The following is a 21,621-nucleotide window of genomic DNA, read 5'->3' as shown; positions in this document are numbered from 1 at the left end:
GGTCTAGCAAACCCCAAGATTCAAGCAGACCTCTGTTTTGCACCCTGAATCCAATTATGGATGTGGTATTACTTGGTGCCTCCGTTTCTCATGGTATCTACCCAGACCCCAGATCTCATGATAATTAGAAAGTAGTTCCAGCATGTCTAGAGGTGGGGGGGAGGGGCACTCTGCCTTGCCCTCACTTACACATCAACATTAGTTTTGTCACCTTGAGCAAGTCACCTTCTCAATTTTTTAATCTGTGAACTGGCAAAATGGTAATGGTGGTTGTGATAAGATGACTTGTAGGCCCTTGACACAGTACCTGGCAGGTAGTAAGTGCTTAGTAAACATTTGTTACTATTCTCCTTTGTTGCTTGAATAGCTCTTTTAATTTCCCAAAGCTTTCACACACCTCTTACTTAAAATCTCAAGCCTAATGGAAACTCTTTGTGGGAAATCAATCTCACTTGACTGTTGAAGAAACCGAGGCACCGAGAAGTAGGGTGGCTTGACCAAGATAACTTAGCAAGCCTGGATGAGGTCATGTCTCCTGACTAACAGGGTTCTCCCTCCTGGACCTGAGAGAATAAATCCAGGGACTTCATCATCTACAGGCACAGCCTATACTTGAAAGTTTCCACAAGAAGCTTTGCTCCTCTGGCATACGTTGATGTCTTGGTAAGAATTTGTGGTGAAATCTTATTCCTTCCTCAAAGTCAGGCTCAAATATGGATGATATAAAGGAAATTCTCCAGCTCCCCAGGCTGAATTAATCCTTCTTGCCTTGTATTTTGGACAAATACCTGATTAGGCACTTGATATCATACCATAACTGAATTGTCATTGGCCAGGAATTTTGTGAAATAAAAAACAATGTCTTATGCATATCTGTATCCTAAATACTTCACAGTAGGTGTTCCCTAAATATCCACTGAATTAATTCTACTGATAATGGTGCCACTATGAGCCCACTTGATCTTATAGCAACCCTATGAGCTAGGTTCTGTTATTGTCCCCATATTTGGGACAGGGACACTGAAGTCTAGGGAATAATGAAATTATCACTTAACTTGTTACTTAACCGAGTTACTTAACTTGGTGAGCTTACACAGCTAGAAAGTAGCAGGACTGAGATTTGAATCTAGATCTTACCATCTTCAGCTCTGAGCTCTTAACCAGTTATTTCCAGGTTCTTGTGCCCATTCACATGGAATATCTTCCTCTACGTGACAAACATCTATTCCAGAAGCTGTCCAGGTCTGCCTGCCGAGAGCAGGAGTAAGAAGGGGCTGGGGAGTTCTGAGCTGAGTGGAACAGGAGAGCTTAAAAAAGACTCATTTCCTCTGTATGAAGTTAAAAGGCAAATGGCTTCAACTCCTCCGAAGTGCCTCTCTCTGAGCAGCCCCATGGTTCAGCCACGTATGAGGTTGTAGCATGTTAGAAAGCCTTTGAGAAATGGTATCTCTTCTCACGAAGTTGACCTTTTCCGGGGCCCATGAGCCAGCTGACCTTTGTATGTCCCCTCACCAACAGTGGCTGAGGGCTAACTCTTTAGTAAACATTCCTTGCCTATTGCTGCATCAAGTGTATGGAAGTTGCCAGTGTGTGATTGGGACCAGGAGTTAGATCTCCAGAAGGGAGATGCTACATGGAGAAATACCAGTGATAATTTAAGTGGGATTGAACATATAGGGGCACATATAATGGATAGCTGGAGCTTCTGGGTTGGAAAGTAATGAAGAAAGGGCATGTGCTTAAAGCCTTCAGAGCAGGTCACATAACTGTGTCTGGGTATCAGGATCATCATGGCATGTCTCTTAACCCAGGTTCCTGGTTAAGATCAAGGAAAAAAATCCATGGTTCCTGATGGCAGCATTCTCTCCAGAAAGGCCTAGATGCAGCCTCAGAATCCTTTAATACTTAGTGGTCTGTGCAATCATGGAGTTGTCCATAGAAGCCAACCAAGACCTTTGAATTTTAGCTTAGTTCTCTCCACATGGTTCCTTCTTGGGAAGGAATAGGAGACTTGGGAAATCCTTCCTAGGAAATATAGGGGTTTGTGTCTTTGTTGGATGTCACTTAGGATAACTTGGGGTCTTGGAAAGAAGACTAAATCAAAGATATGAAGTCAGGATCTGGCCTCGACATTGTCACAAAGGAATTAAGTGATCTTAGGCAAGGCATCACCTTCCTGGTGTAAAAGGAAGGGCTTGAGAGGAGTGCATGATTGCCATGGACCCTCTTTTAGTAGTGTGGCTATGTTGAGAAAAGCATGCCCTTGTTCCTAGGGGGCAGTGTCTATATGCCCCACATCACTAAGGGTAGACACGTGACAATCACACTTCTACTCTCCACTCCCATGCCCATAGCTTCCACTGGTAATATGGACCCTGTGTAGACTTGGTCTTAGAGTCATTTTCATTCTTTTTAGCAGGAGGTATACAGGAAGCCACTACCAACTGAGGTTTGCAAGGAAAATGAAAACCATTTGCCATTTGTTGTGGGTTAAGTTGTGTCTTTCCAAAACTTCACATTGAAGTTCCAATCCCTGGTGCCTCAGAATGGGACTGTATTTAGAGATAGGGTCTTTACGGAGGTAGTTAAATTAATATGAGGTCAACAGGGTGGGCCCTAATTCAATATGACTGGTGTCCTTATAAGAAGAGGAAACTTGGGGGCGCCTGGGTGGCTCAGTGGGTTTAGCCTATTCCTTAGGATCAGGTCATGATTTCAGGGTCCTGGGATCGAGCACTGCATCAGGCTCTCTGCTTAGCGGGGGAGCCTGCTCCCCCCTCTCTCTCTGCCTGCCTCTCTGCCTACTTGTGATCTCTCTCTCTCTGTCAAATAAATAAATAAAATATTAAAAAATTAAAAATATTAAAAAAATTAAAAGATTTGGGCAGAACAATGTACAGAGGGAAGATGATGGGAAGACACAGAAGAAAATGGTATCTGCAAGACAAGGAGAGAGTCCTGGAACAGATCCTTCCTCATGGCTTTCAGAAAGGAAGTCCCCCTGCTCACAACTTGATCTTGGACTCCTAACCTCCAGAACTATAAGAAAATGATTCTCTGTTGCTAAAGTCACCTCCTTAAGGGTATTTTGTTATGGCAGCCCTCGCAGACTCATATACCATCCTTGCCTATATGGAATCTGGCGGAGAGAAGCAAACAAAAATACAAAATAATCAGAGCAGTTTATTTTGTCCTCATTCCCATTGTCAAAGTCTGGCCTTGAAGACCTGGTGAGTTTGGGGTTTATTGTCAAAGAACTATAAAAGTAGAATGTGGAGAGTTATTCCCCTATTTCCCTGGGCTTGAGTAAGCTTGAATTTCTCTGAATCTCATCTCCTCATCTCTAGAAGGAGATCTAGATTGAAGCAGATATTTTCAGATTCCTTCACAAGCATAAAAAGTCTTCATTCAAACAAAATTTAGGCAGACATTTCATAGGTAAAACCTAAATAAAAATGAAGCTGTTGTGATGAGGTAGAAGTGTTGGGGAGGGGAGCGTCTTAAGCCTGTCTTCTCTCTATTCCCTAGACTCTTAGCACAGCTAAAATTAAAAGGACCCATCCCAAGTCAGACATTCTACAAATCTGAGAGTCTAACATCTGAGTTTGTTGGACTGTGGGATGCTTGAGAGAGGAGCTGTCTCTTAAGTAACTTACCACGATGCCAGGTTATACAGCAGGCACTCAATTCATGTGAAAGGAAGGAGGGACGAAGAAACAATTGGGAAAAAAAGGAAAGAGTAACAGATGTTGCCAGAGAATTCTGGAGGTGGCCTGACCAGTTTTGCAGATGCATCTTTAAGACATTCTATTTTGTTTTCTTAGGAGAAGTCTCCTGGAGCTCCCTAGCCATCGGGCAGAGCCTGTTGGTTCACCTAGAACCTCCTCACCTTTTCTAGGGACAAAGGCCACAAACTGAAACTAAATCAGGCACTGGAGAAATAGGGGTGGCTGGAAATGGACTAAAATCTCCCCAAAGCCAAGGGTTGAAACATTTTTTTTTTTTTTTTTTTCAGACCAGTTGGGGTTTACTGGCTGAGGGTAGAAACTGGGAGCCTGGAAGCCTGGGGTTGGAGGTTGGTTTCCTTCTCAGCTCCTAGCTAAGGGTTTGGCATTTCACCTGCTAGATGGCGCTGTCCTCTAAGGAAAAACGCCAGCTCCGCTCCACTGGGGCTCAGTCCAGGAAACAGAATAACTGAAGTTGAAAAGAATTGATGGGCTAGAGGTAGAGGAGCTGGGAACCCTCCTTCCCCCTACCCCCCCCCCCACCCTCGCCCCCAGCGACATCTCCTTTTGTGGTGGTTCTGGTTTCCTTTACAGTTCTTATTTTGCAGTGTGGGTGTTTCACACACTCCCATCTGAAAAGTCTCAGGGCCTTTTGCTCCTAACAAAAGTGAGTAGGAAGTGTGTGTGTGTGTGTGTGTGTGCGCACGCATGCATTGTGAGGAGGGCAGGGATGGTCACTGAGCTTCTGCCCCAAGGCTGCAACTTACAAATGACATGTTCCAGCCCTGGTCTTTGACCTTGACTTAAATGAGATCAGTTGGAAAAAAAAACCAGTCCGTTCTTCATTCTGCTCACCAAGCTGGACCCCTGAGATTGCTGGTGGCTTTCTTTACTCTGAAGCCTTCTCGCTCAGCTCCAGTCTGCGGGGACAGACGGAGGACATGTGGGGACTGAGACTCCCTTTCCCCAGGCAATGTTAGTGTTAGACTGACAGGCTGGCTCCATCCGGGTCTGCATGTGAAATCAGGGCCACAGCCTGCAACTACTCCCACTCTATCAGCAGCCAGAAGGAAGGAAAACAAAGATAAGGGGGGGATGGAAACCAGGAGGGGACCCAAGAGGAGAGAGGGGAGGGCTGAGGAAAGGCAGGAGACAAGGGAACAAAGACCAGAGGTGAAGGGTGAAGGGGGTGGGGAGAGGCCAGGGGGACAGGAGGGACCAGGTGTCCCTAAAGAAAGGAAGGGCCATAGAGAGGAGCCGTGGTGGAGGAGAGAGGGTGGACCAGCGGGGGTCAGGGGAAGACAAGGAAGCTGGAATGGAGCTTTTAAATCTGTGCTAAAGCCGGGAAACTGCGCAGGCAGGGGGAAGGAGGCTGTGCCAGGCAAACAGGAAAACAGAGGGAGAGGAAGTCGAGTAATTAGAGAAAACCTGACCAAGGGCCTGAAAGGAGGAGAAAACCACTGCGATGGGGACATTGCAGAAAAGCAAGGCAGGAGAGACAGTGGCAAGGAAGCATTGAAGCAGATGGGGTGGGGGGTGGTCGAAGCAAGGAGGCAGAGAGCAGAGCAGCGAGGATGTGGAACAAGCAAAACACAGCACAACTGAGCGTGAGGGAACAGGGAGGGAACCATGAAAAGAATGCTCACCTTATAGTCATAAAAACTGGAATGTGTGTGTTTTGGCCTGCAGCCATTGTCCAGGAAACACAGTGTGGCTTTTAAGCACATTGTGGAGTGGTTCGTCCACACGTTAGTAGCGTGCCCTGGTCTGCTGCTTTGAAATGCAGCTGCTCTGAGCTGCCCACTTGGCGGCCAGCAGCCTGCTGTTGGGGACATCCGATGCAACCTGCTGTCTGTACCCAGGGTCATTCCTGCTCGATTTATGGTGCTCTAAGTTCAGACGCACCAGCTTCTCTTCCAGAGCAACTGCTTTGCTTTGGGGCCTTAGAGTTGAGATGTGTATCATGCTGGTGACTTGCTTGCTGTCTCCTGAATCAGTGATTTCTTTGAGGATGTTTCTCAGTGGGGCTGATTCTGGGAGAGCAGAGTGGGAGGCACGTTAAAGGCAATGCAGGATGGATGTGAAGGCAAGGGCCCCTTGAGTCTGACAGTCATAATTCTGCTCCTAGTTTTTCCATTTTACTGTGTAAACCAGCGTATATGTTTTAAGTCTCTTCTAGCCTCAGCTACTCGTCATACAATTGGGCTCATAGTCTCACCGATCTGATAGGGTTCTGATGACACCTAGGGGGTGATCTGTGCAGCTGGCAGGGTGGCTAGTTCATATTAATGCTCACTAACTGCTAGCTGTTGTTCTTTGTATTATTATTCAAGACCAGATAACGCTGTGTGTGTGTGCGTGTGCCCGCGCCAATATGTGTTTTGGGGAATCAGTCCTTGAATGCAGAGTAAGGGCCTTAGATTTGAAGGTGTCTCAGCAAAGGAATGATTGTTTGTGAAGGTAGAACCAGCAGTGACATGTGTGCTGCTTTGAGAAGTAGGAAGACCATTTTGGTGACCAAAGCATGTATGAGATAGTAAGAAACTGGACTAGGGATTGGGGAAACTGAAAAAAAAAAAAAAATAAAAGAGTATTTTGAGAGGCAGCCCAAACCTGAAGATCTTCATGATGGACAGGTGGTGGGAAAAGGACGTTTTACACATGACTTTAAGGTTTATGGCCATAGAACAAGGTCAGAGGGAGCTTTCAAGCTAAGAATGATTTTTTAAAAAATGTTTTAAAAAGATTATAAAAAACAAAAATGAAAACAAAGAAGAACCTGTGACAAAGACCATATGTGGTCTGCGAAGCCCAAAATATTTACTATCTGGCCCTTTATAGAGTTACCACAACTCGGTTCCACTTAGGGATCAGAAGAAGAGTGTGCTCCCAAATTGGGAAGTCTGGAGAGGTTTTAGACAGAGTGCAATGTCCTCAGAAAATTAGAGGATTGGGACTAAAGCATTGAAACCCACAAGAAATACTAGCTTTTGCTATTATTGAGAACATAGAGGCCCAGCGATGGAAAGGAACATGACATATGCTGAAACAACAGTAAGATGGTGGATTGGTTTGGCAAATAACAGTAAACAAATCTCACTTGTAATTATTGCCATCACTATTATGACTCTATTGCTGTCATTGGGACTTGGGGTCTGGTCTTGGGACCCTGGTGTTCTTAAAGCATGAGGTTTGCTAAGATCCCTTCCAATTCTTATTTTTTTGCCATTTCTCCCTCCTTCCTCATTTTCCTTCCTTCTCTCTATGTGGAACATGCTTAATTCTCTTTGGCATTTCTGACAGCAGGGCCATTTCTTCTCCATCCTCTTTAAAATCCTGATCGTGTAAGAACTGGTTCTATTTTTCCCCTCACCATTCCCAGTGATCTTGCTTCCTTTTGCAGCCCCTCCCCCTCCAGGCACTTCCAACAAAAGAGTCAGGTCATTTTTCATGCGGTATCAGCCGAGTGTCAGCCTCCAAAGCGCTTGTCCTTGTTTCTCTGAGTGTCGGAAGTTCTCTGTCTTCCCACTAGGACTTTCTGAGAGCATGGAGTGGATCCCAGAATTTCTAATCCTTCCTGCTGCAACCGAGCGTCTTCCCACACTTTGTTTGAGAAAAAAATGATTGGGGGGGGGTGTGGGGGGAAACCCAGTGAGGGAGCAAGGCATGCAGCCCTGGCCAGCTCAGGCTGGGGTCTGTGCTGATGGACCAGCTGTGCCCTCCCTGTTACTCAGGGCTGTCTTGAGAGGCCAGTCAGGGGACAAAGATTAGGGTCATCAAGATAAGACAGAGAATATTCAAACTGGAAGCAAAAAGGGGCTGTTTTTCCAATAGTAAGTAATCAGGGAACAGGAGGATGTAATTTGCAGATTAGGAAAGTGAACAAAGAACGTAAAATTAACTTTATAGCAAAGAGGAGCGCAGTCTGTTTGAAGAAATAAACCTCCATAAAGCATTATTGTTGATAAAATCAGACTGTTGATTTAAACTAAATAGGAAATACGACCGAGTCAGGGAGAGGATGGGGGCTCAGTGGAAGCTGAAGTTGAAACTTCAGGCAGAAATGGAAGGGTGAGATGGGGGGACCTGATGGGGCATGGTACCCATGTTGGGGGGGCCATGTAGGACCAGAGCATGGTACCCATGCTGGGGGGGGGCATGTAGGACCAGAGTATGGTACCCATGCTGGGGGAGCCATGGAGGACCAGAGCAAGGATGTGTGTGCTAGGGGGAATTGAGAGGAGGGTTGTGCCTTACCAGGATACCCAAGTCACCTTCACTTAGGGATTGTCTTCATTTGAAAAGTGGCATTGATTTCCAAGAACTGGTAAATAACAGATACGGTTTTGCACACATGCGGTCCCTCCCTACCCCTCTCCTGTTTTTAATTCTCGAATACCCACAAAAGCTCATTTGAAATGCTAGCAACTTCCTATTTGAACACTAGTTGTTCATACCAAAGCAGAAGAGTCCCAAAGCAATGCCTTCGATCCTGAGGTGATTAGAACAGGGCTTCCGTCCCCTTCCATCAGAGACAAGTTGGCGAGACTAGGATAATGCGCCCACGGTGGGAAATCTAGCTCTGTGCTGGGAGCTGCCCTTTATTTCCCCATGCCAAACCTTCTTGGCCCCACACTGCCTAGCACGAGAGACAGATCTATTGTTTTTACTGTCTTTGACCTGCTAAGGCAAGCTCTTCCCAAGACAGGTTTGGAGAAGCATCCCTGTTTAGTAGTGTATTCAGAAGTCGCCACATGCCCCTCCCAGTCCATTTTTCTCCCTTTTCTCTCTTGCTCCCAACCCTGGAAGCTGCATCTTGGAAATCCATTGTCTTCTGGCTTTCTGTAGAGTACAGCTTATGGGAGGTCCCGGTAGGCACAGGTAGGCTAGGAGAGAGAGCGAGAGAGCAGAGCCTTAAAGGCCTAGATTCCCACCCTACCAGGTTGTAGGCTGGCGGTGCCTTTCTCTACCAAAGGTCAGAGTGAGTTCAGGGCACTGTCCTTGTCTGTTCAGGTACAGGGGTATTCATGGTACCCTGATAGCTGCTACTCTTGGATTGCTTCACCATCCTTTGTTGGCTTCCTTTAAATGTGTCCTTGTGCTTAACAGTCCCTTCGTTAAGCTCTCTTCTAATGCCCCCATTTGAGTGTTGTACCATTCTTGTAGGCCTTTGAAGGATATAAGTAATGAGAGCTCCTACTTGAAAATCAGAAGGCCTGGGCTACAGTGAGTGAGTACCTATTACAAGTTGACTATGGGACCTGGGCAAGTTGCTTCTGCTTTTGGCTTTAGTTTCTTCATCTATGAAATGGAGATGATGGTGAGACCATCTGTCAGTTAAAGCATGCTATAATTCTGTTTCCACTAGGGGTGTAGTGGGCAGGGTTTAGAGGAAAATAAGCATTTTGAATCCTGGTTTTTATATTTCCTAAATGTGTAGCCTTGGCCAAGTCTCTTGATCTCTTTGAATCTTGGTTTGCATTTTCAGTAAAACATGGGAGGTAACGCTTCCCTTGAAGCTGAAGGGGTACTCCCTTTGGCAGCACGTCCAGTAAAACTGGAATGATACAGAGGAGGTTCGCATGGGCCCTGTGCGAGGATGACATGTAAGTTGAGGGGGAGGATTAAATAAAATTGCCTGTTTGAAAGCAGCTAGAATCCCTCTCATTACATGGGAGGCATTCAATCCATGTTAGAACCTTTCTTTTCTTTCCTGGCTTTCTTAAAGGGAAAATGCCTGAGCACGAAGAGACAGAAATTTGTTGGCTCTGGAGGTTTCCATTCTTTCCACCTCTAATTCTGTTTATTTATATTTGTGTACATCTTAGCTCACAGACTCCAATTCATTTATTCCTTCCAATCTGCCTGTCCTTGAAGATTTCTCCCTAGAGCAAGTCTTTCAAAAGGAGGGCAGGTCTGTGGTTAGCTGGAAGGAGGGAACTAGGAGCAGGACTCAGGTACTATGCCACTCGGCTACCTAGTGTTCTGACCAGGACAAGGATTTTTTTTTTTTTTTTTCACAGCTCAGAGTTCTCTGGGATAGCTGACATATTTCAGGGACTTTACCTTTCTTCTTTATGCAGAAGTCACCATCCTAAGTGAAGGATTGAGCTTCCACAATTTTTCATGGTAATCATTCATACCTAGATTTTAGGCTGAAAAGAGCTCTTGCTCAACCCAATCAATAGTCCTGTTCACCCCCAAACTTGCCATAAGTGATTTTATAAATGTGGTTTTTTTTTTTTTTAAAGTATATGGAGTGGGACTCTTGAAAATTTTTGCTAGAAGTTTTAGTATTTAAGTGTGTGTCCTGCCACAGAGAGGTCTAGATATGGGTAAAGCTGTGAGTGAAAGAGATCTTATTAGTACCTTCTTCCATTTACTCTCATTGTCCCCTTTTTTCATTTTAGTATCTCAGGCTTCAAGTACTCAACATCTGTAACTGCCTGTAGTTGACCAGAGACCCTTGTAGACAAATATACCCCATAATTCTAATTGAGTATATAAACTTACCTGTCTTATGTCTGTCGGTACCCACTGAATATTCTCAAATGTATGATAACTTGGTCCATTCTTTTACCCATTCATCTATTCAACCACCCACCCACCTTACCAGTCAACTGGAAAATACTGATTGGAGATACACAAAATATGGTGGTGGGCTTTGTTTAATAATTTTAAAAAGTGTGAGTCACAGTTCCAGACTTAAGAAATATAGAATGTGTTTGCGGGCTCAAAACAAGTTAAAGGGACGCCTGGGTGGCTCAGTTGGTTGGACGACTGCCTTTGGCTCAGGTCATGATCCTGGAGTCCCGGGATCGAGTCCCGCATCGGGCTCCCAGCTCCATGGGGAGTCTGCTTCTCTCTCTGACCTTCTCCTCGTTAATGCTCTCTCTCACTGTCTCTCTCTCAAGTAAATAAATAAGGTCTTTAAAAAAAAAAAAAAAAAAAAAACAAGTTAAAAATATAAGAAGTTCTCTCATAATACTAGTGCAAGTGAGGGCTAAGTGTCCAAGAATGATAGACATTGTTGAGGCTCAAAGGAAAGAAGCAGGACAATGGTGCAGAGTAATAAGGACTGACTTTAGAGAAGATATGGGAATGGAGCCAGGCCTTGAAGGATGGGTAGAGTTTGTGTGAGGAGAAAGAAAAGGGAAAGAGAAGAGAAGGCCAGAGAAATTGGAAAAGTTAGGAGATAGAATTCTAAAAGTAGACCTATTTGGCTGGAGTAGAGCTTTTGAGAAAGTAGTGGTGGTAAGATTGGAAAGGTTGTTTGAGACTGATTTCTGGAAAATCTGGAAAAGAGGCTAGAATGTGAAGCTGGGGAGCATAAGTATTTCCTATAGGTAATAAAGAACTCTAAACCCTTTTTCTAGCTAGAGAGAGGCATCTAGTAGAAGTCTGCAGATTGATTTTGAGTATGGGGTGTTTGCATTATCTGTTGACTCACTGATTCACTGATTTCATGCAACACAAGTTTAATGAGCTCTCCTAAGTGCTTAATTCAATGATCATAGCTGGACACTAGTTATTATGTCCTAGTTCCTTCAGAAATCAAAGGAGTCCTTGCTTTGGGGAGAGCTTCTTAATTCATCATGACCAAATAGTTAGCCCAGAGAGAAAGAATACAAATAACCACTACAGTTAATTCCTTTTTTTAAAAAAATATTTTTATTGTAAAATTAAACACAGACACAGAAAACCAAACCAAACAAATATGTGGCTTAGTGAATTATTATAGAGTGAACACCCTTCTAACTACCACCAAAATCAAGAAATAAAATTGCCAGCCAGCCCTATAACCCTTCCACATGCCTTATCCTAACACAATCCCTTTCTACCTCCCAAAGGTCACCACTGTGACCTTTATAATAACCACTTTCTTGTAGTTATTTATGGTTTTATGACTCAACTGTGTACCCCTAAACCCCATAGTTTAGTCTTTCCATATGTTTTTTTTTTTTTTTTTTTAACTTGATATGCCTTTTAGGTCTCCTTTAATCTATGGTCTCCTCCCTCTACCTCTTTCTTTTCTTTATCTGGTGACAAATTTGGGTCATTTGGCCTGTCCAGTTTCCTATAGTCCGATTTGCTGACTTCTTAGTCATGGTACAGTTCAGTGTGTTCCTCTGTCTTCTGAATTTCCTGCAAATTGGGAGCTGAATCTAAAGGTTTGACCTGACACAGGTCTGATTCCTTTAACAAGGTTAAGATGGTGTTATGTCTTGTGTTGAAGCAGATGCTCAGTGTCTATAACCATTAATTCACGGGGATTTACAAAATAGTAATATTTTAATGCTACATTTTCTTTTAATTATCACCTGGGATAATTTTATCAAGAGACACTTGCCCTCATCTATTATTCTGTTACCCAGTGCTGTGATTCATATAGGATAGGTAGGAAAAGGTTTGATTATTTCCTTCTTCTACCCAATTTGCAAGATGATAATTGGATTGTTGTTTCCTCAGAAGGTGACCAATTAATATTTCTTAAATATAGGTCATAAACTCTTGAATTTGTTTATATTTATATTTGATGAGTTTCAGTCTATCGTAAAACTCAAATCTTTGGCCAGTGGAAAACTCTTCAAGGTGCTTCCTGAGTTCTTCTGACATGACTCTAGTAGTCTTTGACAGCTTCCTTCTAACTGCATGTCAAGATGTACCAAACTCATCATAAACATTTCCTGCCTCAGACCTGGAATTAGTCATTTCTCCAAGAAATCCTAGTTTAGTTCAAGGGGATATGTCATTTGAAGATCAAATCCAAATGCTATTCGGTTGACTTTTTGTTTTTCAGTCCTTTTAACGGAAAGTGCCAGGATAAACAATTACCCCATGAGTTCATACTGATATTTCTAATTCAGATTCATATCTACAGAATGTTTACTTAACATCTTCTATTATCGGAGTAGTTCCTTTCTTTCACCAGAAAATCCTTTAAGGCAGGGGGGATGGTAGAATCAGAATATCCCATAATTAGCATTTGCTTTTTTTATACTTTACATATACAACTTTATCTAAGGATAGTAATATTCATACTATCACTGACATTATTGTTACTGAAAGTAGATAAAATGGTTTTTTTTTGCATATGCTGATCATCTCCCCATTTTTTAAAAGTTGTAGTATATTCATACTTTGAATCATATACTAGAGTCTCTACCTTTTAACCCTCATTTATTCTTTTATCTGCAAGTAACTATATATCTAATATTCGCCAGCAATACCTGTCTGAAACTTGTTCCTTAGTAGACTCCTTAGGAAGGGCTCCTGGGAATAATATTCTCAGAGTCTTAACATGTTATTAGCAGTTTGTGAATTCCTGGATAAAAAAATCTTTAGTTCACATTTTCTCTCCTTGAATATCTTAAATACATTACTCTAATTTCTTCTGGCAAAAAGCTTTGCTGTCAAAAAAAAAAAAAATCTAAGGATAATTTAATTTGATTTCCCTTGTAAGTTATATGCTCCTTTTTGCCTAGATATCTAATTTTTTCCCCTTTTCTTTTAAATACAATATTTTTTTCCCTAGAATATCTTGGTTTTTATCATTCTGGGTCAATATTCTCAGGTACATGGTATGCTTTTTTCAACATATATTTCAAATCATCTTTTATATTAGGAAAACTTTGTTGTATGACAGTTTTTGGTATTTTCTTTGTTCTCTTGAGATTTTTCTGTTCCCTTGGTTACTTTTTCAGGGTCTCCTGATTGTTGTATATTGGATCCTCTTTGCCTATCTTCCAGTTAACTCTTTTTAATGTAAATTCCAATTGTTTGGATTTCATCATAATTCATAAGCAGTCTGGGCAAGTGGGCTTATTTCTAAACTGATTTGGGGGTAATGGCTGACCATGACATTTTATATTATTTTCTTTGTATTGAGGGGGCATTGAGAATCTGAGCTATAATCCCCAAAGAACAAAGAACTGTATTTGCAGTAGAATAGTAGGCCAGTAGAAAAGAGAGTTTGGTGTCCTGAGACTCATTGTCCCTCAGATCATATGGCCTAAAGATCTGAGATTGGTACTGGAGGTCAATCCTCCACCTTTTATGGAATTTGAAATCCTTTCTTTGGATCTTCTAATTACTAAAGCCCATTAGGCATGGAAAGCTTCATTTTCTTCAAGCATATAAATTTAAGGAAATTTCATTTATTTGTTTCCCTACAGAACCTAAAATAACCATGATGAGAATGACTCTTGATGCAGGGGGAATGATAGGAACAAATGTATGGGAGCCGGTCTGAGCAAAAATGGCTTTTGGCTTAATAGGATAATTTTTAATGGACAAGGGATAAAATAATTATCTTCAACATCCTGAGTTCTGTGTGGTTCAAAGAAAAATCACTCATTATAATAGTGTGAAGTTGCTGACCCCCATGACCTGGACTTTTGTTTCTGAATTACAAATTCAGTGGCTTAAACAATATAGATTTATTCTCTTACAGTTTTGGAGGTTAGAAGTCCAAATGGGTTAAGATCAAGTGTTGGCAGGGTTCCTTCTGAGGCTAGGGGAGGAATTTGCTTCCCTGCCTTTTTAGCTTTAGGTGGCCCTTGGTATTTCTTTGCTTATGGCTTTTTCTTTCCATCATCAAACTATATCATTCCAGTCTCTGCCTCATCACATTGTTTTCTCTCTGCCCCCAAATCTTCCTTTGCGTTTTTGTTATAAGGACACTTGTGATTACATTTAGGGTCCACCCAGATAATCCAGGATATTCTCCTTATCTCATAATCCTTAATTTAATCACATCTGCAAAGTCCCTTTTGTCATATACTGTAAGATTCATAGGTTTTGAGGATTTGGACATGGATCTATTTGGGCAGCCACTATTTAGCCTAACATATGCATAATCTTTTTATACCAAAGAATCTCTAATGACAGAGGGAAGCAAACTCATTTCCATGTTGGTGATTGAGTTGCAGCTCAAAACAGTCTCCTGGAAGCCTGTGGTTTCTTTGAAGACTAGCATTTTACCTTAAAGGTGTTTGAATTTTGTACTCTACACATATGCTTGCTAGCCTCATTTCTTGCAACAAAAGAAAAATTGGTCTGGGAAGATGGGCCACGATGCTTTCATGGTTGTAAGAAGTCTGGAATACTGCCTTACACCCTGGTAATAACTGTATTTTATTTGGATGGCATGACATGACATCACAGGATGTCATGGGAGGAGGAAAGAGTGTGAGTCACACTTGCCCTTCAATGTGAGTGAGTCCCAGGAGATCATGGATACCATCTACTCTACAGTGTTGGGTCAGGAGCTGGTTCTCATGGAATGCTCATCTGTGGATTGAGATTTAGAGTGGACCTTCCTTGTTTTCCTGACCCAGGGTCCATGGATGATCTCTCTTTCCTGTCACAGGTCTTATCATAGAAATCTAGGCCTGATTTCTACTAATGGAAGAGGGAGGAGGCCCCTCTCCCCTTCCTACAGCTCTTTGCATGACAGGCCATGCATAGTTATTATGCCCACTTTCTTTGAATCCTTCCTCTCCTTCTACCCCCAACCCCTTCTGCTCTGTAACTGCTCAGGGTCCCAGGACAGTTGAAATTGGGCCAGCTGGGGTGCTATTTTTAACTTCTTCACACAGCACAGCTGAGGACTTGGCCCCCACACAGTTGCATCCACTCACTGTTTCTTCCTCTTGGAGGATGCAGACAGAAAACCAATGCCTGTGCCTGGATGGAGGGGGCATGGGAGGCAGGAGGCCCAGTTGTTTTCTCACAACCACCTGGCCCACCCATCTCTGCTTCCTACAGTGTTTAGTATGGCAATACAACAATTCATAAAATGTGGCATTCCTGTGTATGGCATACTGCTTTGAGCCTGTTTTATTCTATGATAAAGACTACATCTGTCAGGCTATATTGGCTCATCTTGGGGTTGGGAAGAGAATTATATTGCCCAGATTTGCTCTCTCCTTTCCTCTTACTAGAGGCAGACGTCTCTTCCCTTCCTCCAGAGCCAGCTGAGAGGCCCTCTCTCTGAAGGACAGAGTGCACAGAAATCTATCTACCCACTGGGTGGATATCCCAGTATCAGGAAAAGGATGGGTCAACTTCAAATTATTTCACTCTTTAAGGGACTTGCCCTAGAATGTCAGAGAATCTTTGTGACCAGCTGACACATTATATCTATATGTCTGTGTACACACACATATGTACATATACACAAATACTATATATGATATAATGTATAATACATATTACAATAATACATATATTTGTGTGTAATCATGTATATGAAGAATTTTTTTGACTGATTTTAGTTTTGAAACTTTTCACCAGGCATTTTTGTTTCAGTTAATCACGTTTCTATTGCAGCCTGGGGACTTTTTAAAACATTTCTAGAACCCTCTATCTTGCTCCCAAAGGCTTAAGCATTATTTGATAATTAGCCTTCACAATTATGTTATACGTTTTGGAAAGAAGTGTGGGTTGGGGGAGGGTGGGAGGAAGAAAGTTGTGTGTGTTAGTTAATGTGGGAGGAATGAGGGTTATTATCTGGGGATTGGAGGAATGCTTATGAGAGAAAGAAGTTCACTCTGTCAAAATTGTGTTGGTTGCCAGTTCTCTGTGAAACCCTCACTTAGACACAGAGAAGGATGGGGGTAGGGGGACACTGAAAACTTTCTCGCCTTCCCTAATTAAAATGATGCCAGAAAACAAGATCCACATAGAGGCCAGCTACATGCCACTTAAAAAGAAATATGCTTCATTACAGTTTCTCTCCATTTCCTGGAATTCACAATGGGAACATGAAAAAGGAAGAAGATTTGTCGAAATCCTGGGAAGAGCATTTTGGTATTCACCCGCCTGTTAACTTGGTATCACAATAAAGTACTCGCTGCTAAAAGGACAGGTTTTCTCTCTTTCTTTCTGCCTTGTGTTCACATACCTTCTGCCTCTCCAAGTCCACACATTCACATTAGCAAAATGCACTACCCTGTACTCTTGAAGTCTGTTCCTTTGGCTCATCCTCTAGAGGAAACCATCACCTTTTCCTCCTCAAAAGGTACATTTTCCCTGTGTTTTCATTTTATTAAAATTATTGTATTTTCTTCTTTTTAAGGGGAAAATTCTGTTTTGTTGATTGGATCGGATTTCAACAAGGTTCGGTATGGGGCTGATTTTAAAAGTGAGAGAGAAAATGAGAGAAGGGACTGTGTGTTGCACTGTATATTGTGTGTGTAAGTACACGTAGAGGGCCTGAGCATTCTTGGGCAAGAATTACCCTTAGGCAGAATATTAAAGTAGATGAAGATGTGTGCTAAGGACCACTTTTTTCTTCATCACTTTTATTCCAAGTCCAAGATGCCAGAGGACCACAGTACTTAACCTAAGCTACAGTGGAATTCTAGGCAATACCAGACAATGGGAAAAGCTTTTCTTGTTTGCTTGTTTACCTGCAATTTATTATTATTATTAGCTTTTCATTGGGAGGAAGGGTGAGAGAAATTACTGAATTTAAGGGTTCTAGAATCACATTACTTATAGTACTGCTTGAGGTTAGTCATGCTAAATGGTTTTTCTCTTGGTCAGGGCAAGAAGCCCACTGAAGGGCAGGGTTTCCCAGTTTAAAGACATAGGAGCTGTGACTGTGATGGAGATGAGTGAACCCATCTGAGTGTTAGACAACTAGGAGTGAAGGACTATGCAAACAGGGGACCACACCACCCAACCTCAGCCATTGCTGTTGGGCAGGAGTGTGAGCCCAGTGCTGGCAGACCATTGATTTTTATTTTTTTTTCTTCTGGGTTATTCTGTGAAGTCCCATGGTTTAAAAATGCTGATCACTCTTCAAATTAAGGGGGGGAAAAAAACCCTACCAGCCAAATAAAACAGATCAGTTTTCTGGATGTCTCTGCCACAGAACAAAGAGGGTTAAGAGCATTATGGTCCATTAACATGCCACATGACCTTGGAAAGGTTTGCTTACTCATTTTTAAACCAAATGATTGCTGTAGATGAGCTCCACAAGTTTTTCTTCCTTAGATCTGTATTCTAACCTTCAAGATCCCTTCATCTCCTAAAACTTCATGAAGAACTGGGTAGATGCCCAAAAGAAGAAATGAGGAGAAGAAACATAGAGATGAAGGTCAGAATGGATTAGGTAACAGGAGATATTGCTTGCTCACGTGCCATTACATGCTTTTGCAGAAAAGCCTTCCTTTGAGTTATTTATGATAGCCATCTTTCCCTCCCCTTAACACCCATAGTCCTTTTCCCACAGTCTCCTTCAATAAGTAAGTTCATTCAGTGTATTTATTAGTTGCCTGCCTGGGGCCATTAGTATATACCCTTATGGCTCCCATCACTCTCCCACTTGTATTGTAGTTATTTGAATAAAAGGATGGAGAAAACTTTTTTCCCCCAATTCCCAGGATACCAGGGAAGGAAGACTGGCCTGTAGGTTGTGCTAGCTATGAGAGAAGCAGGGTGGGCTTACACTTCACAGAGGAATGTACATGGTGAGGCAGGTCATCTTTTAGAAAGCCCAGACTTTGGGAGCCAGAGGAGAATGAGGTAAAGGGCCACCAAGATGGCAGAAAACTCTATGTGTGTGATGTCACCCCTCCACTCATCTCAGTTCTTCTGCAAAGTTACCAAAATCATGAGATACTGGTGCCCAATCATAGCAGCAGGCTTAAATGCATCAGCAGAGAAGGAAGGCCAGGAATTTGCAGGAAGTCATAGGGCAAACTATGGATTCCAAGAAGTTATGATATTGTCTGAACCAATTTTGAGTTCGGGTGAGCCCCCTAGGTAACATCTGGGTATGCGTGGGTACATTCAGGCATGTTATCCCTTTGGTTAAATTGTGAGCATTTTCAGAACAAGATTTTTATCGAAGTTGTTTCTGTAGGTTAAATGCTTTTGCACACAGCAGATTCTAGTAAATACTTGCTGACTGACTGAATGACCAGTCGAATGAATGAATGAGTAGAGGAGAGAGCTATGAACTCCAGTTTTTGAACGTGAATATCCAGGCCTTGCGTGGATAGACAGACAAGAAATCAAGCAATCTGGAAAGGGTTAATTTCTGCCTTCAGCATTCACAGGAAGGATAATGTATGCTGGAGAGGGAAAGCATTAGTCTTTCCCTTTTGAAACCCCCGAAAAATTTGTCTGAAGCATGTATTTAAATGGGCAGCATACAGGTGTTTTCAGAGCTGCTGCAGCCCCAGAGAAGGCCTCAGGGCAAACCAGAGAAGACGATACTTGGTAACGAGAAACACTCCTCAGCTACTCTGCATGCTTCAGTGGGAAAATGCAAATCAACTCATTTCCGCTTTTGAGGACAACTTCAGATAAAGGGGTCCCCGGGCAAAGTAACCCCTTCAATGTGCCTGGCTGTCTTTCCCCATTGCTATCTTTTCCTGCACTACCTGCTGTGCGAGCTGTAGGGGGTGGGGAGGGGGCTGTGGATTGGCTGCACAGGAGAGGAGAGAGGAGATGCATAGTAATGAGAAGCTGAGGGAGGAGAGAGCAGGAAGGGGGCTTTCGTGGGTGGGTGCAACTTTGTGTAAAAGGCCTTGAACTAGGAGGCGGAATTAACCTCCAGTTCTGTCTCTGTGGCCACCAGCTGAGGGTGACCTTGGGGAAGAGGTGGGATTCACAGACAGTCACATCTCAAGTAAATGTTGAAATCATTCCAATTTCATCATCTAGATTTTTTTTCTTGTAGTTGTTTTGTTTTTTTTTTTGTCCCCCCCCCCCCCCCCCCCATGGAGAAACTGAGATCTGAAGTATCAATGGGGAGTAAGTAGAAGGCAAGGATTAAAATACAGGTCCCCTGGCTGCCAAAACAGAGTCCCTCCACCCATCCGGAGTGTCATGCTAAGAGGTGCCTGGATCAACAGGCGTTGGTTTCCATGTTTCATAATTTGGATGTGAATGTTTGGTTGTGTCTCAGGGCTCAGTTAAGATTTTAAAGATCTGAATAACTCAAAAAATTGTGGTGACCTTCCCTCCTTTCAATTTAGGTGAATCAAAATAAAAACCAGGCAAAACTGCAATTGAATTATAAGAAAGTAGAATAGAGAATGATTCTTTTCCATGATGACTACTCTGATAAATTCCAAATAGCAAATTTGACTTAAAATTTTTGATTTGGGGTTCTCTTGTTTCACCAGGGTGTCTCAGGCACATGCCTTTTTTTTTTTTTTTTCTTATTGGGAAATCCTGTGTATGGATCTCGAGTGTCATGAGATACTTAATTTTGAATGAGTGCATGAGAGGGTTGTGTGAACAGATATTTGGGCAATTGCTATTTTTGTGTTTATGTGGTTTTCTAAGGTATTAAAGGCATACGGGTTTTCTGGGTGAATATGTATGTATACATACACAGTTTTCTCTTTTCTCTATGGAGTGAGGCAACCTAATTGCTAAAATTGGCAGGCTCTAGTTTGCTAAATGAGATGACATTTGTCAAAGAGCCTTTCACATGGCCTGTATTCAATGCACGGTTACTTTTTCCTCACCAAATAAAAGACAGAACCACTCCAGATGAATTCCCATCTAAACTTGAAGTAGTCTGAGTTAGAAAAGCATCTGGAACCTGAATTTTTAGAGAAAGTTGTGTATCATAGGAGTCAAAGATAGGGCAGGTCAGTTTCAGGCATTATTTTCATAATTTGCTTTTTATGGGTAGAGGCAAAAGTCAATTAGCAAAGAGTTAGCTGTAGTTTTTCTGTGTGTACATATGAGCAACTTATGTGTAAGATACATCTATATATCTCTACCTATATCTCTATATCTATCTAGATAGACACATATACAAACATACATTGCTTCATATCGGTGGCCTTTGGTTTTGGTTTGGTTTGGCTCTCCAGAAGCAGGAGGTAAGAGGGTTCCTGCACATCTTGGTCTGTAATCCATAACCTGGAGTCAGTATAACCCCTGCTTGATTCCTATTTGCTCTAGAGACTTTGGCCTCCTCTGGAAAGAAGTTTCTGCATGTTAGCGTGAGATACTCATTCAAAACAAAGTCTGAAGTTATAGTCCCAGTGATCATCACAAGAGTGGGAGGAATTCACTGTAGGGTACCCTACATTTTTCCCCCAAGTAGCTTTCTCATCTGTCCTGCTAGGTTTGTCTCAGAAAAGAGTATTTTTTTTTTTAAGATTTTATTTATTTATTTGACAGAGAAAAACACTGAGAAAGGGAATGTAAGCAGGGGGAGTGGGAGAGGGAGAAGCAGGCTTCCTGCTGAGCAGGAAGTTAGATGCGGGGCTTGATCGAAGGACCCTGGGATCATGACTAGATCGGAAGGCAGACACCTAACGACTGAGGCACCCAGACACCCCAGGAAAGATGATCTTTTCTATGCTAGTGTTTGTTGAGTCTTTAATGTAGGCCACTGGTTCTCAGGGGTGGCAGTTTTGCATACCATATTTACCTTCCCACTCTAAAGGGCGTTTGGGAATACTTGGAGACAATTTTGGTTACCAAAACCAGGAGAGGAGGAGTGCTCTGGACATCTCGTGGCTAGAAGCAGAGATGCCGCTAGAATACAATGCACACACTTTCTCCCACCCAACCAAAAAAAACAAAAAACAAAAAAATCTCCCACCCAAATGTCAGTCATACTGAAGTTGAGAAACCCTGGTGAACGCCAAGCTCTCTGTTCCTTCATGACAGGCAAGTTTCCATTAACCTCTCACAGATCCAGTGGGCTAGGTACTGCTGTCCTCCGCCTTTGAAAGTGAAAGGTAATATGGCATGGAGGGAAGAAATGACAGGGCCAAGGCCACTAAGGCCCAGGAGCAGGACTGTGCGTAAGCGAGATCCATCTTCCAGACCGTTTTAAGCAGCACTCTGTGCTGCAGACATCCTTATCTGTGTTTGACCGGCCTCCCAGAGAATGAGCTATTTCCACTCA

General features: G+C 42.6%; 1 long non-coding RNA gene across 2 annotated transcripts in view; it reads left to right on the top strand.

The window, feature by feature from the left end:
* LOC309861775 overlaps positions 1–16,590 on the top strand; it is a 243,545-nt gene extending 226,955 nt beyond the window's left edge. For both annotated transcript variants that reach the window (XR_014310197.1, XR_014310198.1), the window contains one exon: positions 16,459–16,590. This is a non-coding gene — a long non-coding RNA (uncharacterized lncRNA). The remainder of the gene's footprint in view (positions 1–16,458) is intronic.
* The last annotated feature ends 5,031 nt before the right edge of the window (positions 16,591–21,621 follow it).

This window comes from Mustela nivalis (genome assembly GCF_964662115.1).
Source record: "Mustela nivalis genome assembly, chromosome: 3".
Classification (NCBI taxonomy): domain Eukaryota; kingdom Metazoa; phylum Chordata; class Mammalia; order Carnivora; family Mustelidae; genus Mustela; species Mustela nivalis.
The sequence above is the reverse complement of the archived record's forward strand: the minus strand, read 5'-3'. Positions and strand labels throughout refer to the sequence as shown.